Source organism: Podarcis muralis, chromosome 7, assembly GCF_964188315.1.
Source record: "Podarcis muralis chromosome 7, rPodMur119.hap1.1, whole genome shotgun sequence".
Classification (NCBI taxonomy): Eukaryota; Metazoa; Chordata; class Lepidosauria; order Squamata; family Lacertidae; genus Podarcis; species Podarcis muralis.
In genome coordinates this window covers 74797332-74811697 of record NC_135661.1, presented here as the reverse complement: position 1 = coordinate 74811697, position 14366 = coordinate 74797332, and the positions used below count along the sequence as shown (strand labels likewise).

The 14366-nt window shown below is 39.9% G+C and overlaps 1 long non-coding RNA gene across 1 annotated transcript; it reads left to right on the top strand.

The window, feature by feature from the left end:
- The first annotated feature begins 605 nt into the window (after window positions 1-605).
- On the top strand, window positions 606-8501 carry LOC114602372 (uncharacterized). The gene is made up of 9 exons (XR_013393750.1): window positions 606-847; window positions 1854-1871; window positions 3036-3053; window positions 4844-4864; window positions 5454-5480; window positions 6631-6657; window positions 7050-7070; window positions 7577-7603; window positions 8474-8501. It is a non-coding gene; the product is annotated as an uncharacterized LOC114602372 (long non-coding RNA).
- Window positions 8502-14366: the final 5865 nt, after the last annotated feature.

Below are 14366 nucleotides of genomic sequence, written 5' to 3'. Positions count from 1 at the left end.
CCGTGTCAATTGCAGATCTACTGTACTGTATATTGTCACTTCCTATGACAACTCTTGGGTTTCCTGTTGGTGTAAAGCTTTTGGCAACATTGGGGTGTGAATGCCACATGAATAATTGGAGTATCTGAATTCTCTTAGTGTTCTATCTCTTGAACCCCAAGTAATTTGAGTTGTATTAAAATGTTCATATCTCACATATCCTTCCTGGAAAAGGTCCCTTAGTATTGCTAATAGCTGTAATAAAAGCTAGAATCCATGAAGCAAAGGAAACACATGAAACAAAACCCCAAAACTACAGCAGCAATAAGAAACGTGGAAGACATAGTAACTTATCTCTTCCTGAAATGTACGTTGAAACAAAGACTGGGCATAACCACCCAAAAGGCCCTTCCTTTCACACTCACCACCAACAACACAGTTAGTGATGCGAACCAGAGCCAGACCTTTTCTGAAGATCAAAGTGAGTTTCCTCCTGAGATTCAGATGTCTTCCTGCCCCTGTGCCCCCATAAGGCCAGTCAGTCCAGGGTCTCAAATTCTCTTACTGTATAACCACAGGTTGGATTCTGCTCCTGTCCTTTTGCTTTGGGAAACTGATTTCCGTGGCATCCTCTTTTAATTTGTGTCAAAATACTATTGTCCTGGAAGGGAAAATACACAAGGATTTTTGGGAAAGATCTGGACTTGGACCAGGCATCCCCTCAAAAGAGAACACATTTTTATTGAAGACTGTCTGTTTTCAGTTATCTACTTTCAAAGACTGTCATCTGTAAAGTAGGGCACCTGAAAGCCTAATAAGTTCAATTTGTTTTTCAATTTAGGGTCTTGATTTGTCCAAAGTACTGGGCGTGAGTATTGTGGAACTTTTATGTATTTATTATATAGTCTATATTGAGAAGGTGGGAGGGAGGCAAGGAGGAAGCTCTTTTCTGCCTCAGAATATGATCCCAGCCAGAGAAGAATATGACAAGCAATTGATTCTTCTGTTCTAAGCAGCCTATTGTAGAAGGAACCCTTTGCAGCTGAATTATCTCTTCTTTCTGTAGTAGTGTTGGATTCATGGTGTGTATTAGATCTTGAAGAGTTTGGTACTAAAGCAACAGAGTTACTCAGTTTCCCTCAGAGTTTCAGGTGTCTCTTTGGATCTTAATATGTAGCATATGGAAATATGAGGAAATGCTGCCTATTGGTAAAAGTAAAAAAAATATGCTATTTGATACCTATTTTTGAAAGATTGATAACGGTGCATATATTACGGATAACAATGAGACAGTTTTCAGTATAATGTGAGCAGGTAGTGCTGCCTCCGGAAACTGCAGCTTGCAGAACAGCCAGGAGAGAGAGAAATCTGGATTTCTAGCGGGAATTGAGGACTTCAGTTGCATCTTAATGTACATGGGGTCTAAGTGCACATCAATGGGAACACAAGTTTCTATCTCATACTGGTAACTCACAACGTAACTTATGCACATTCAGCTTACTCACTTGGCAAAACGTAAATAAATAAGGGGGCGGACGTTTGAGGGGAGAAACTTTGTTAACCCTACCTTAGGGAGAGTGTTTGGAGGTGCAGGGAGAATGCATTTTGACTATACAAAATTTTGGCTTTATGCATTATGCCTGGAACATAACCCTCATGTATGTTGAGAGTCACTTCTAATACAGAGATGTGAACAGAAACAAGTATAATGTGTTTCTCCTGTGATATACTCAGAAATGGGGTGTGAATAGAAATAAACAACAATTTGATCTTTTCTGTATTTTCTTGGAATATATTTGATGATAAAATATATGAAAAACAAAAAAGCAAAAATCTAAAAAAAAACATTGTTTCCCTTTGTAAAACAACAACAGAGAAAGAAGAGATCTCCAGTAAGTATCCAATCCTCATTGTGACTTTTCAATTTAAAAAAATAAATATATATTTTTTAACATTTAGTCACGTGGTCGTATCCTGATTGATTCTGGTTCTGTCTTCTGGGAATCTGAAACTAAATCAAAGAGCCCAGGTGTGGGTAGAATTTATTCTGGGCTCCTTCATTATACTGTTCTTTGGGGAGGTGTTTTTTGGGGGGCCGGGGGGTCCTGTCCTTCTCTTTGGGAAATTTTTGTACTGCAACTGAAATCACAATTCAAATATATATATCTTTGATGTAGGCTGGAAAACATCTAGTTATTTCCTAAAAGAGACCTTTTTGATGTTATGTCCCTCTACTATATTTTTGTCCCTGTGCGTTGGTCTGTCTGGTATCCTCTCCTTTGCCTGCTGTCCTAAGCCTTTTGGAAAATGATGTTAGACATTTCACTGAATCTGTTAGCCCTAAATATTGGGGAGGGGAACTTCAGGAAATGATGAAGAAAGCCAAGGGGAAGAAAAAATCCAGTCTGATGTAGAGATGAGGGAGAAATTAGATTCAGCTATCATTTTAAAGCCCATTTACCTACTTCTCACTTTCTGAAACAAAATGCTGTACCAACTGGAACATATCAACCCTTCTGAATTCAACATTCACTGAATGTTGCAGTGCTGCTCTCCAGGCAAGTAATGTGTACAAGAATGCATGGGGCAGGGTAAAAATATGCATTAAAATGCATTTATTAGTTAAAGTAACATACAAAAAGTGCATTACATTACAGATTATTTGCAAGAATTTGAAATCCAGAAGGTTTCTTAGGAAACATATGGGAGCAGGATCTGGCTGGCAAATAGTATACCCAAATGATTTTTCTGAAAAGGGTTTTCAGATTTTCCGCATTATGCCCCACCTCCACTATTTCCTTCTCTTTGCAATTTGGTCGGCCTCTTCTCCTTTGTTATGGAATTGCTCTGTAAAGAAAATGACTAATAAGGAGGCAACTGTGAAGCACATGAGACTGAATCAGTTCAGATCGCTTTTGCTTTTTCTTCTGATGTTTCCTTGATGAATAGGGGAATCCTTGCCTTAGGACCTAAATATGTGTTACATGACATTTCCACATGTTAAGCAGTTAAGAGAACATGACAGACTAACAAGTTGAATTTCCTTTTCCATTTAGCTTCTGAGTACAGTTGGCGTGAGTATTAAGAAATCTTCATACCCTAAGATTTGTATATTTCCAAATTTTATATAAGTTACTTTTTGTTGTTATTGTTTTTCACACTTTTCCACTATTACTTTGTCTTTGCGCATTGGACTGTCTGTTCTTTATCTGCTCTTCTAACCCTAGTTTACCTGTAAATTCTTTAGTTTGCCTGTAAATTCTCATTTTCCCACATGAAATGTGAGAATCCCTACCCGAAGATAAAACTGTGTTACGTGATATAGTTGTGGCTGGAGCTCCCATCATGCAGTTTGCTAATCAGTTCAATTTGTTGTTCAATTTATAATCTTGGTTTGTCTGATATAGTGGACATGAGTATTATGGAACTTTTGTGTACTTACTGTATGATCTGGAGTGGGAAACTGGGAGGGAGGCTTTTCTGCCTCAAAATATGATATCACTGCCAGAGAAGAAAATGACGAACAATCTGTTCTCCAGTTCTAATCAGTTTACCATAGAAGGAACCTTTGTTTGGCTGAGTTTTCTCTTCTCTTCATAGTAGTGTTCGATCCCTGTGTGTGTTAGATTCAGTCTACATTTCCAGAAATAATATATCAAAAAGTTTGGTGCAAAAGCAACAAGCTTGATCACATTTCTAGACTACAGTATACATTTCTCTAATATATTGAAAAGTTTGGTGCAAAAGCAACAAGCTTGATCGCATTTCTAGACTACAGTATACATTTCTCTAATATATTGAAAAGTTTGGTGCAAAAGCAACAAGCTTGATCACATTTTTCTTAGAGGGTCTGGTATCTCTTTGGATCTTATTACGCAGTTTATGAAAATATGGTAAAATGCTGGCTTCTGAATACTGAGGTCTCCTATTTCAGGCACTTCACTGAGGAATGATTGAGCTGTTGAGTAAAGACTAATAAATTTAATTTTAGGCCCACCCAGGAATTTAAATTGCTTTATTGAACCCCCACATCCTGGGCTCTAATTTCATATCCTTTTGGGGGGCAGCTGATCGCCTAGGGCAAAGGCATCCTCTTCTCTTCAGAAAATTGATGTACTGGAAATAAGCATTGTGGGTTTTTAATAAAGGTGCTTTTTTTTTTTTTTAAAGGAAAGGTCTGTAAGGAGGACCTGGCTGGTAACTAGTATAGCTGAACCTCCAGGCAGTTTCATGAAAGCACTTTCAATTTTCCATGTTATGCCCCATCTCCACTAATACTTTGTCGTTGCACGTTGGACAGTCAGCTCTCCACCTGCTTTTCTAACCTTAATGGAAAAGGAGAGTGACGTCCACACCAAATCTATCAGCCTGGTTACTTGAGAGGGACCTTCCTTTCAGGAAGGTATGGAATTACCCAGGAAAGGAGATTGGCTAAAATGAAGACATGTGAGACTGCCTTTAGATCCGTTTGCTTATTTATTCTGATCTTTCCCTCAGGAAAAGAGGGAATCCCTGCCTGAGGATGAAACTATGTGCTATGCGCCATTTCAGTGTCTGTATCTCCCACCATGCCATTTTCCACTGTAGGCTTTGAAACGTCAAATATTCATATAGCATCCTTTCATGCTATGATATGATCCTCAATATGGGCAAGAACTAGAAAGAGAAAGAAAACAGGAGGCCCCTGCAAGTCTCCCTTCTCCAATTTCTGTATCCTTAAACTGGACTTTGGCCAGGATACCTTTACATAGAGTTCTGTGTACTCATGGCTCTTCAGAAAAGCCAAATGTCCTCTGTAAAATAGCACAAATTATAAGCTGTCCAATTAACTTGTCTAATAAATTCAATTTGCTTTTTTATTTAGAAACTTGAAGAAACGGTGAACGTGAGTATTGTGAAACCTTTGTGTGATTACTGTATGGTCCGTAGTAGTAATATGAGAGGAAGGGAGGGAAGGAAGGAGGAATTTCCAAGAAAGGAAATTGGCAAACATGTGAGACTGGATCAGTTTCTGTTGGTTTACCTGTATATTCTGATCTTTGGCACATAAAACGGTAGAATTCCTGCTTGAGGATGAAACTATGTGTTAGGTGGCATACCTGGGACTGGATCTCCCACCATACCATTTGCTAATCAGTTCGATTTGCTTTTCAGTTTAGGGTCTTGATGTGAATGCAGCCATGAATGTGTTGTGATTCTTGAGTGGTTTTCCTATATGATTTATATCAGGAAAGTGGAAGGGAGATGGGGAGGAAAGGAAAAGTTATTCTGTGTCACAATATATAACTTCATCTAGGGAAGAATTCACAGAGCTAAAATGCTTGCCATTTCCAAAGCTAGGAATTTATTTTTTAAGCATTCAGATATAATCTGCTGCCCCTTGCAGGTCTCCTTTTTTACACTTCTGTTTCCTTAAATCCTGGACCTTGGCCAGACATGAATGTCTAATAAATTCAATTTCCTTTTCTATTTAGAGCCTTGGTCTGCAAGAGAAGTTGCAAGTGAGTTTTGTGAAACCTTTGTGTGATTGCTATATGGTTTGTAGTAGTAAAATGGGAGAAAGAAAGGGAAGGAAGGAGGAACGCTTCTGTGATTTAGAGGATGATCCAAGGCATGGAAGAACTCGTTAGGCTGTAAGGCTTGCCATTTGGCTGGCAACTAATGTTATTTGCCAGACCCATCCAGGGTCTAAAACTGCCTTAGTTCTACACTCTCACAGCCTGGGCTCAGTCTCTATATCTTTGTCTTGGGCAGCGGATCTCCTTGGCATCATCTTTTGTTCAGAAAATTGTTCTACTGGAAATAAGAATCTTGTTAACTCAGATGGGGTGGACAGTTCTCCTCCACACTTGCCTCTTTCATTTGCAGTTTTTTTTTTTTTAAATATAAAGGCTTTTAGGAAATGTCTGCAAGCAGGAGCAGGCTGGCAACTAGTATAGCAGAACTTTCAAGCAAGTTCATAAAATTATTTCCACATTTTCCATGTATGCCCCATCTCCACTATTACTTTGTCTTTTCAAGTTGGACAGTCTACTCTTCTAACCTTAATGAATAGGAGACTGAATTCCACACCAAATGTATCAGCCTGACTGTTAGAGAGGGACCCTCCTTTTGGGAAGATACGGAATAATTCACGAAAGGAAATTGGCTAAAATGAAGGCAGCTGTGCAACACCTGAGACTGAATCAGTTTCCGTTGGTTTGCCTTTATATTTTTATCTTTGTCACATGAAATGGGAGAGTCCCTGCTTGAGGATGAAACTATGTGTTAGGTGGCAAACCTGGGACTGGATATCCCACAATTTGCTAATCAGTTCGATTTGCTTTTCAGTTTAGGGTCTTGATGTGAATGCAGCCATGAATGTATTGTGATTCTGGAGCGGGTTTCCTATATGATTTGTAGTGGGAAAGTGGAAGGAAGTTGGGGGTGGGGAGAGGAAAAGTTATTCTCTGTTACAATATATAACCTCATGCTGGGAAGAATTCACAGAGCTAAAATGCTTGCCCTTTCCTAAAGCAATGAATTCTTTTAGGCATTCAGATATAATCTGCTGCCCCCTGCAGGTCTCATTTTTTACATTTCTGTATTCTTAAATACTGAACTTTGGCCAAACACTAATATCTAATAAATTCAATTTGCTTTTCTATTTAGAGCCTGGGTCTGAAAGAAAAACTGCAAGTGAGTATTGCGAAAGCTTAGTGTGTTTACGATATGGTTTGTTGCAGTAAAATGGGTGGAAGAGAGAGAAGGAAGGAGGAACTCTTCTGTGACTCATAGATGACCCAAACCATGGAAGAAATCATTAGGCGATAATGTTTGCCATTTGGCTGGCAACTAATATTATTTGCCAGCCCTCTTTTCCAGAAGGTATGGAATGATTCAAAGAAGGAAATTGGCTAAAATCGTGGACTTTTGGCTAAACATTCTCTCAAACAGAGGACACTTTTACACAGTGGACTGTGTGCTGATGGTTCTTCAGAATAAACAATTGTCCTGTGTCAAGTATTGCAAAATATATGTCGTGCAAAGAACATGAAAGCCTAATATGTTCAATTTGCTTTTCACTGTAGGTTGTAGATCAATTGTTGAAAGTGAGTATTGTGAAAGCTTTCTATGGTTATTCTATGGTTTTGTAGTGAGAACGTTCCATTTATTTCCATTTAGGGTGCTGTTGAGAAAGGGAATGTTTGTATTGTGAACCATTGTTTTGTCTACGTAGTCCATAATGGGAAAGTAGGAGGAAGGCGGCGAAGAAAAGAGTAGGTTCTCCCCCCAAAAAATTAGAATCCGAGTCAGGGAAGAACAAACAGAGCTAATATGATTGCCCTTTCTTAAAGCTAGGCATTTGTCAAATCATTTGCTGCCCCCCTACATTCATAGCTCCCATTAAGGAAATGAAAGCTGGGGTGTCTCATTGTAGATCTCCCCAAGCAGTGTTTCATATGTATCTGGACTTTGATCTCCCTTCATATAGAGAGCACTTTTAAATAGCTGACAACCCTTCAAAGTAGATGACTTTCCTCTGTATAGGTGGGCACCTGACATAGTGTTAAGAGTACATAAAAGCCCAAGTAATTCCATTTGCTTTTCAATTTAGGATCCTGAGGTGCATTCGACACTGGAAGTGAGTATTTTGAAGTCTTTGGGTATTACCTATATGGTCTGTTTTGTTTGAACCTCCCCCTGCAAAATGCAATTTTAGGTCCATCCAGGGTCTAAAATTGCCTTTCTAAATCCCCGCAGTTCTGTCTATATATCTTTGTTTTGGGCAGCTGATTTCTCTTTTGTTCAGAAAAGTTTTATTTTCCTTGTATGCTCCAACTCCACTATTATTTTGTCCTTGCAAGTTGGACAGTCTACTCTGTTATCTGCTCTTGTAACCCTCATGGAAAAGGAGAGTGAACTCTACACCAAATTTACCAGCCTGGCTGTTAGAGAGGGACCCTCTTTTCGGGATGTTTTAGAATTACCATGGAAAGGAAAGTTGCTAAAATGATGGCAGCGATACTGGACGTGAGCCTGAATCAGTTCTGATTGGTTGGTCTGTATATTCTGATCTTTAATACATGAAAATGAGGAATCCTTGTCTGAGAATGAAACGTGGTAATTCCATGTCAAGTGATCCAACTCTTTACTTCATGTCATCCAATTTTATTAATATTTTGTACACTTGTAATAATAATAATAATAATATCTTTATTGTCATTGCCCCCTCTCGGGGACAACGAAATTACAAACTATAATAGCAGTTACTTCAGGAATTTCTTTTAAAAGTTTTTTATTTAAAAGATATCTGTAAAGCTAGTAAGGCTTTTCTTTTAAAAACGTGTTCCAAAGCCGAGTTATAGCTTGCTGTGGCGTGATGGAATTAACTCTTTGAAAGAATTCTTGTTAGTACTTGATATGTATTGACCCAACTATGTGTTACGTGTCATATCTGTGACTGGATCTCCCATACCATTTGCTAATCAGTTCAATCTGCTTTTCAATTTAGCGTGCTGATGCGAATGGAGCCTTGGCAGTGAGTATTGAGATATTTTTGTTTTCTTTTTAGTGGGAAAGTGGAGTTGTGGAAGAAAGGAAAAGTTACTCTCTGTCACAATATAACCTCAGCCAGGGAAAAATTCACAGAGCTAAAATGCCTTGCCTTTCCAAAGGCGGGAATTTTGAACGATTATATTTTAGATATAATCTGCTGTGCCCTGTATCCTTAAACTGGACTTTGGCCACATATTCTCTCAGAGGACACTTTTATATAGTGGACTGTGTACTGATGGTTCTTCAGAATAAACAACTGTGCTGTGTCAAGTGTTGCAGATTATAAGGGGCGCAAACAACATGAAAGCCTAACAAGTTTTATTTGTTTTTCACTGTAGAATGTGCAAAGTTTATTGAGCGTGAGTATTGTGAAACCTTTAAATGATTATTATATTGTATGTAGTGTGAAAATGGAAAGCAGGAAGGGAAGGAAGGAGGTGGTCAGAGGATGATCTCAGCAAGGGAAGAACTCATTGGGCTATAATGTTTGCCATTTGTTACAGGCAGCCAAGTTTTGATACCCAGGCAGAGAATTATAAAATTTAGCACAAAAGCATAGGAAGTTCAACTTGTGATTTCCATTTAGTTCTTGTCTTTTTCAAAATATGATCCAAGCCAGGGAAGAACAGACAGAGTTAATATGATTGCCCTTTTTTAAAGGTAGGCATTTGTGAAGAGCATTTAATTATCATTTGCTGCTTCCCTACATTAATTGCTGACATTAAGGAAATAAAAGCTGGGATGTCTTATTGTAGGTGTCTCCAATATAGTGTAATATGTAACTGGACTTGGATTGACATCCCTTCATATCTCTCAGGAGCCTCCCACAGCCTTCCAGAGGCCTTGCATGACCTTCCCAGAGTCTGGCAAGGTAGTAGCAGGCCTTGAGCGAATGGTTCCTTGGGGCCTTCCTCACTTTGCATGGTTTTGCCTTTGTACGTAAACCCCCAAAAGCCCGTGTCAATTGCAGATCTACTGTACTGTATATTGTCACTTCATATGACAAGTCTTGGGTTTGCTGTTGGTGTAAAGCTTTTGGGAACATTGGGGTGTGAATGCCTCATGATTAACTGGAGTATCTGAATTCTCCTAGTGTTATATCCCTTGAAGCCCATGTAATTTGAGTTGTATTAAAATGTTCATATCTCACATATCCTTCCTGGAAAAGGTCCCTTAGTATTGCTAACAGCTGTAATAAAAAAGCAAGAATCCGTGAAGGAAAGGAAGCATATGAAACAAACAAGCAGCATGTAATATGAACCTGGACTTGATTCCATATTGTTCAACTGGACTTGGACCAGGCATCCCCTCTAAGAGAACACATTTTAATTGAAGACTGTCTGGTGATAGTTATCTATTTTCATAGGCAGTCATCTGTAATGTAAGGCACCTGAAAGCATAATAAGTTCAATTTGTCTTTCAATTTAGGGTCTTGATTTGAACAGCTTACTGAGTGTGAGTATTCTGGAACTTTTCTGTATTTTTTAAATAGTCCGTAGTGGGAAGGTAGTAGGGAGGCAAGGTGGAAGTTCTTTTCTGCCTCAGAATATGATCCTAGCCAGAAAAGAATATGACAAATAATCCATTCTCCTGTTGTAAGCAGCCTACTATAGAAGGAACCCTTTGCAGCTGAATTATCTCTTTTCTTCATAGTAGTGTTAGATCATGGTATATATTAGATTTGGTCCACATTTCCAGAAATACTATCTTGAAGAGTTTGGTACTTAAGCAACATGGTTACTCACAGTTTCCCGCAGAGTTTCAGGTGTCTCTTGGGATCTTAGTAGGCCACTCCCTTCCCTGGGGGCGGGGTTGCGGGCAGGCCCCACACTCCCAGTGTGGGGAGAGAGCCAGTGTGGTTAAGAGCGATGGACTTGTAATCTGGGGAACCGGGTTCGCGTCTCCGCTCCTCCACATGCAGCTGCTGGGTGACCTTGGGCCAGTCACACTTCTCTGAAGTCTCTCGGCCCCACTCACCTCACAGAGTGTTTGTTGTGGGGGAGGAAGGGAAAGGAGATTGTGAGCCACTTTGAGTCTCCTTAGGGTAGTGATAAAGCAGGATATCAAATCCAAACTCTTCTTCTTCTTCTCACCGTGTTCAGCGGGGGTGTGGCAGTGCCCTCACATCATGGGGGAGTCCCGGCTGCGTCACCCCCCCACTGACCAATCCAGTCGGCCGGGGGCGTGGCTTATAGCATTTACACAGCCACACGGCCTGGTTGTTCTCCATCTTGGTTCCTGCCTCAGCACATCCACAGGGCTCCCCCTATTGGTGGTTGACCCTTACTGGACTACCTGCATGTCGGGCAGGAGTCAGATATAGTCAGTTCAGTTCCAGTGCCTAAGCCAATACCACTCACATTCTGTGACCAATCAAGTTGTGGCCTTTATTAGCCCATTAACCTAAAATACTGGTGTCCATGTGTTTTATTATTCAACAAATGGGGGAAGGCTCAGGGCCTTGACATGCAATGCAGCACATGGAAATATGGGACAATGCTGCCTATTGGATGTTGAGGTCCTCTCCCTTATACACCTCAATGATGAATGCTTGAGCTGCTGAGGAAAGACTAACTATATACACACTTCTATATTTCAGGGTGTTACTGGTTTAGTTGTGAGTATTGCTGATACTTTTAAATGAGCAATATTTTGGTTTACAACGAAAGGGGCATTATTACTATTATTAATATTATTTAACTAGATGATACCCAGTAGCTTCTGTTGCATTTGTGTGTAATCTTTGCTTGTGGCCCTAGCGACATTAGTGCAGTCTGAGTAATAGCAGTACTATGGTTCTCCAAGTGGAAATGGAAAGAAGCAACAGGTTGAGCCTCTGCATAAAGTTGTTAACCCCATTCCCACCCCCTAGTGCTGCATTTCATGTGGGGACCCCAAATGCTCCCCCCTCAGAATAGTGCCTCATTTTCCACCCCCCAAACAGGGCTGGAAGGCAGGAAAAATGGCACTGAGCATGAAATGCAAATCTTACCCCCTGGGGGCAAGGGAGGCGCGGTTGGGGAAAGGAGTGGTATTCAAGAATCCATTTAGCCTTCTGATATCTTACATGGCTGAGTTTTCTACCACAAGCCTAGAATGGAAAACAGACAAATGTGCAGATTGGTGCCTCATTATTTGCATTTTTATCTTGTATTTACATCTTGTGGACCACCATGAGATCTTCTGATTAAGGGCAGTATATAACAAATATATTAAAAATAAACAATCGTAAGAAACATTTTACAGTAGCTATGAGCCTACAAAAGCTTCCCTCAGTGTGGAAATTGTTTCCTTCCTTGGTCTATTTATTCAGAGGAGACCGACTGAAATTAATTACCTAAGTTAGTCATGTCCATTAATTTCAGTCAGTCTTCTGTGAGTAAAATATATATTTCTCAGTGATAAGCAAATCTTTGTTCTGGGTAGCCTCTCCTTCCTTTCAATTAAATGCCTGTTTGCTAGTCATTTAGTGACCTGTAGTGACTTACTTAAGTGTCCTAAGGAAACAGAGAAATAACTTGTGTCTTTTGCTTCTTTTTCAACAACAATCTACCTGAGCAGTAAAGAATTGTAAGTATTTCTATGTACATAGTCTACATGTGGTTCATCTGTGTCATTAGCAATATCCTGGTGGGACTGAAATACTTCAGGGGAAAGGATTACCTTTCTCTGAGAGCCTCCTATATGTGAAATATTTTCTAGTCTGTAGGGAAGCTGTCAGATTAGGGGGTAGGATGGGTATGCTTTGACTCAATCCACTTTGTATAACATATATACTCCATCATACAAAATGAAATCAAGACCCTACTAATAAAACTTCAGCTCAGTTGACTAGATAACATACTCAACTCTGATGATAAGCTGGAGAGTTAAAGTTGGGCCTGTGGTGATACCACTCAGGGCCTGGACTCCTGAGAAATGATGCTCTGCAGATATTGTTGGATGCTAAGTCCCATCATTGTTGACCATTGGCTATGCTGTCTAGGAAAGATGGGGATTGGGTTCAAGAATGGTTGTCCCTCAGTTCCCTTTAGAATAAGATTGTCATCACTAGATTAATTTATATGATTTACTTTATTATTTCCAGGTGTATTACGGACTGAACATACCTACGCTCCTGGACCAGATTGACAATGACTTCTTGCTCCTGCACACTCCACATTGCCACTCCAAAGCCGATCAAGTGAAACCAGAGAATCACGAATCATACTAGTACACTTTAGATAATTTCTGTAACTGATTTTGTTGTCTTTGTAATAGAGGGCAGAGGGCACTAAAAACTGCCCCACTACCCCCCTGGAGGATGGCAACCGCTTTGCAAAAATAAAAGAAAATTGCAATGGCACTGAAGTGGTTTGCTTGCTTTTTATTAACGGTCCAACTAAGAAATCATAACATTCATTACTGCTGAAACAAGATCCACTCACATGTCACACATGTCACCACATATGTTTGTTTTTGTGATACATGAATTCAGTAAATACAGGGCTGATGGCAACTAGGCAGTGGCTCACTACAGAATGGCCCATCTTCACTACGAGGTAGTAAAATCACAGGACTCCACCTATTCATGAATTTTCTGCAAACCTGTTCAGGAATCTGGGCACATGATGACTTCATCCTGCAGTTTGATTCCCGGGTTGGGAATCTTGTTGGAATAAAGTTATAAACTCAAACCAAAAAGCAACCGGTCCGTGGTGGGGTCCCCTAGCCAGCTTAGTCTTCCGAGGCCCAGGAAAAGTGTGCCAGACTGCTCCATCCTTCTGCTCAAGCCTGCCTCTCTTTAATTTGTGGTGGAAGCAATGCAAGCTGGTCCAAGCTGGAGGTGCATATAAGCAGTGGTTATGGGAATAAGTGGAGAAACTAGTGGTCAGAAGGAAAATTAGGGGAGGAGATGGGTGGAACTGGTGGAAGGGGCTGGGCCAACCCTAGTTAGGATTATGTGGTTAACTTCCTTGGTGTAGAAATAGCTGCCTTTTCCTGAAATTATGGAAATTTCATCATATGCCCACTCAACCAAAGCTGCATATGACAGGCCAGGAGAAAATCAATTTTAATGATTTGATTTGTTGTATTTCTGTGCTGCTTTTCATTCAAATGAATCCCAAAGTGCCTTACAAATAATAAATAACAATAGCGTAATAAAACATAAAAGAACATTACAAATACAGCATAAATAATATAAAACAATTAACCAGCCATCAATAAAACAATTACAACCTATAAAATGCTATTAAGAAAGCAGCAACTAAAAACATAGGCTAAACATCACAATTACAGTAAAAGTCATATGATTAACAAATCAACACAGCATTTACAATCTATAAAACAATATTGACAACAGAATAGCAACTTAAAAAATAAGCAAAGCACTGTTAAGGTTATACACAGACACTACATGCCCTCATTGAAGGAAGGTGAGGACAGGTGACCCCACCTAGGCCCGAAGTCACCCCCCCCCCTCTAAAGCAGGCTCAAAGCTTCTCAAAGCTTTTCAAAATCATTTTCTTAGCTAAAAGGCATTAGCTAAGCATCAGAAACATTTCGCTCTGCTGTAACAAAGGTCGCTTCTCAGGCTAGTTGACCTTGCCAAACAGTACGTTTGACTTGCAACTTTCTTTCCGGGAACTATGCCAGAACAAGAGATTGAAACATATCTGAACACTCTGAAACCCCCTTTGATTTCTCACCCCCCCCTTTCCTGGGAAGAGTTCCAAAGCAGGAGCTTTCTGTACATGCTCAGGAACCTCAACATGGGGCAGGACTCCTGAAGGAGGAGAAAGGGGAGGGAACTGGAAGGGGAATATATACTCTGTGCAAATGACTGTGAACTCGTGCTTGTTTGTGAA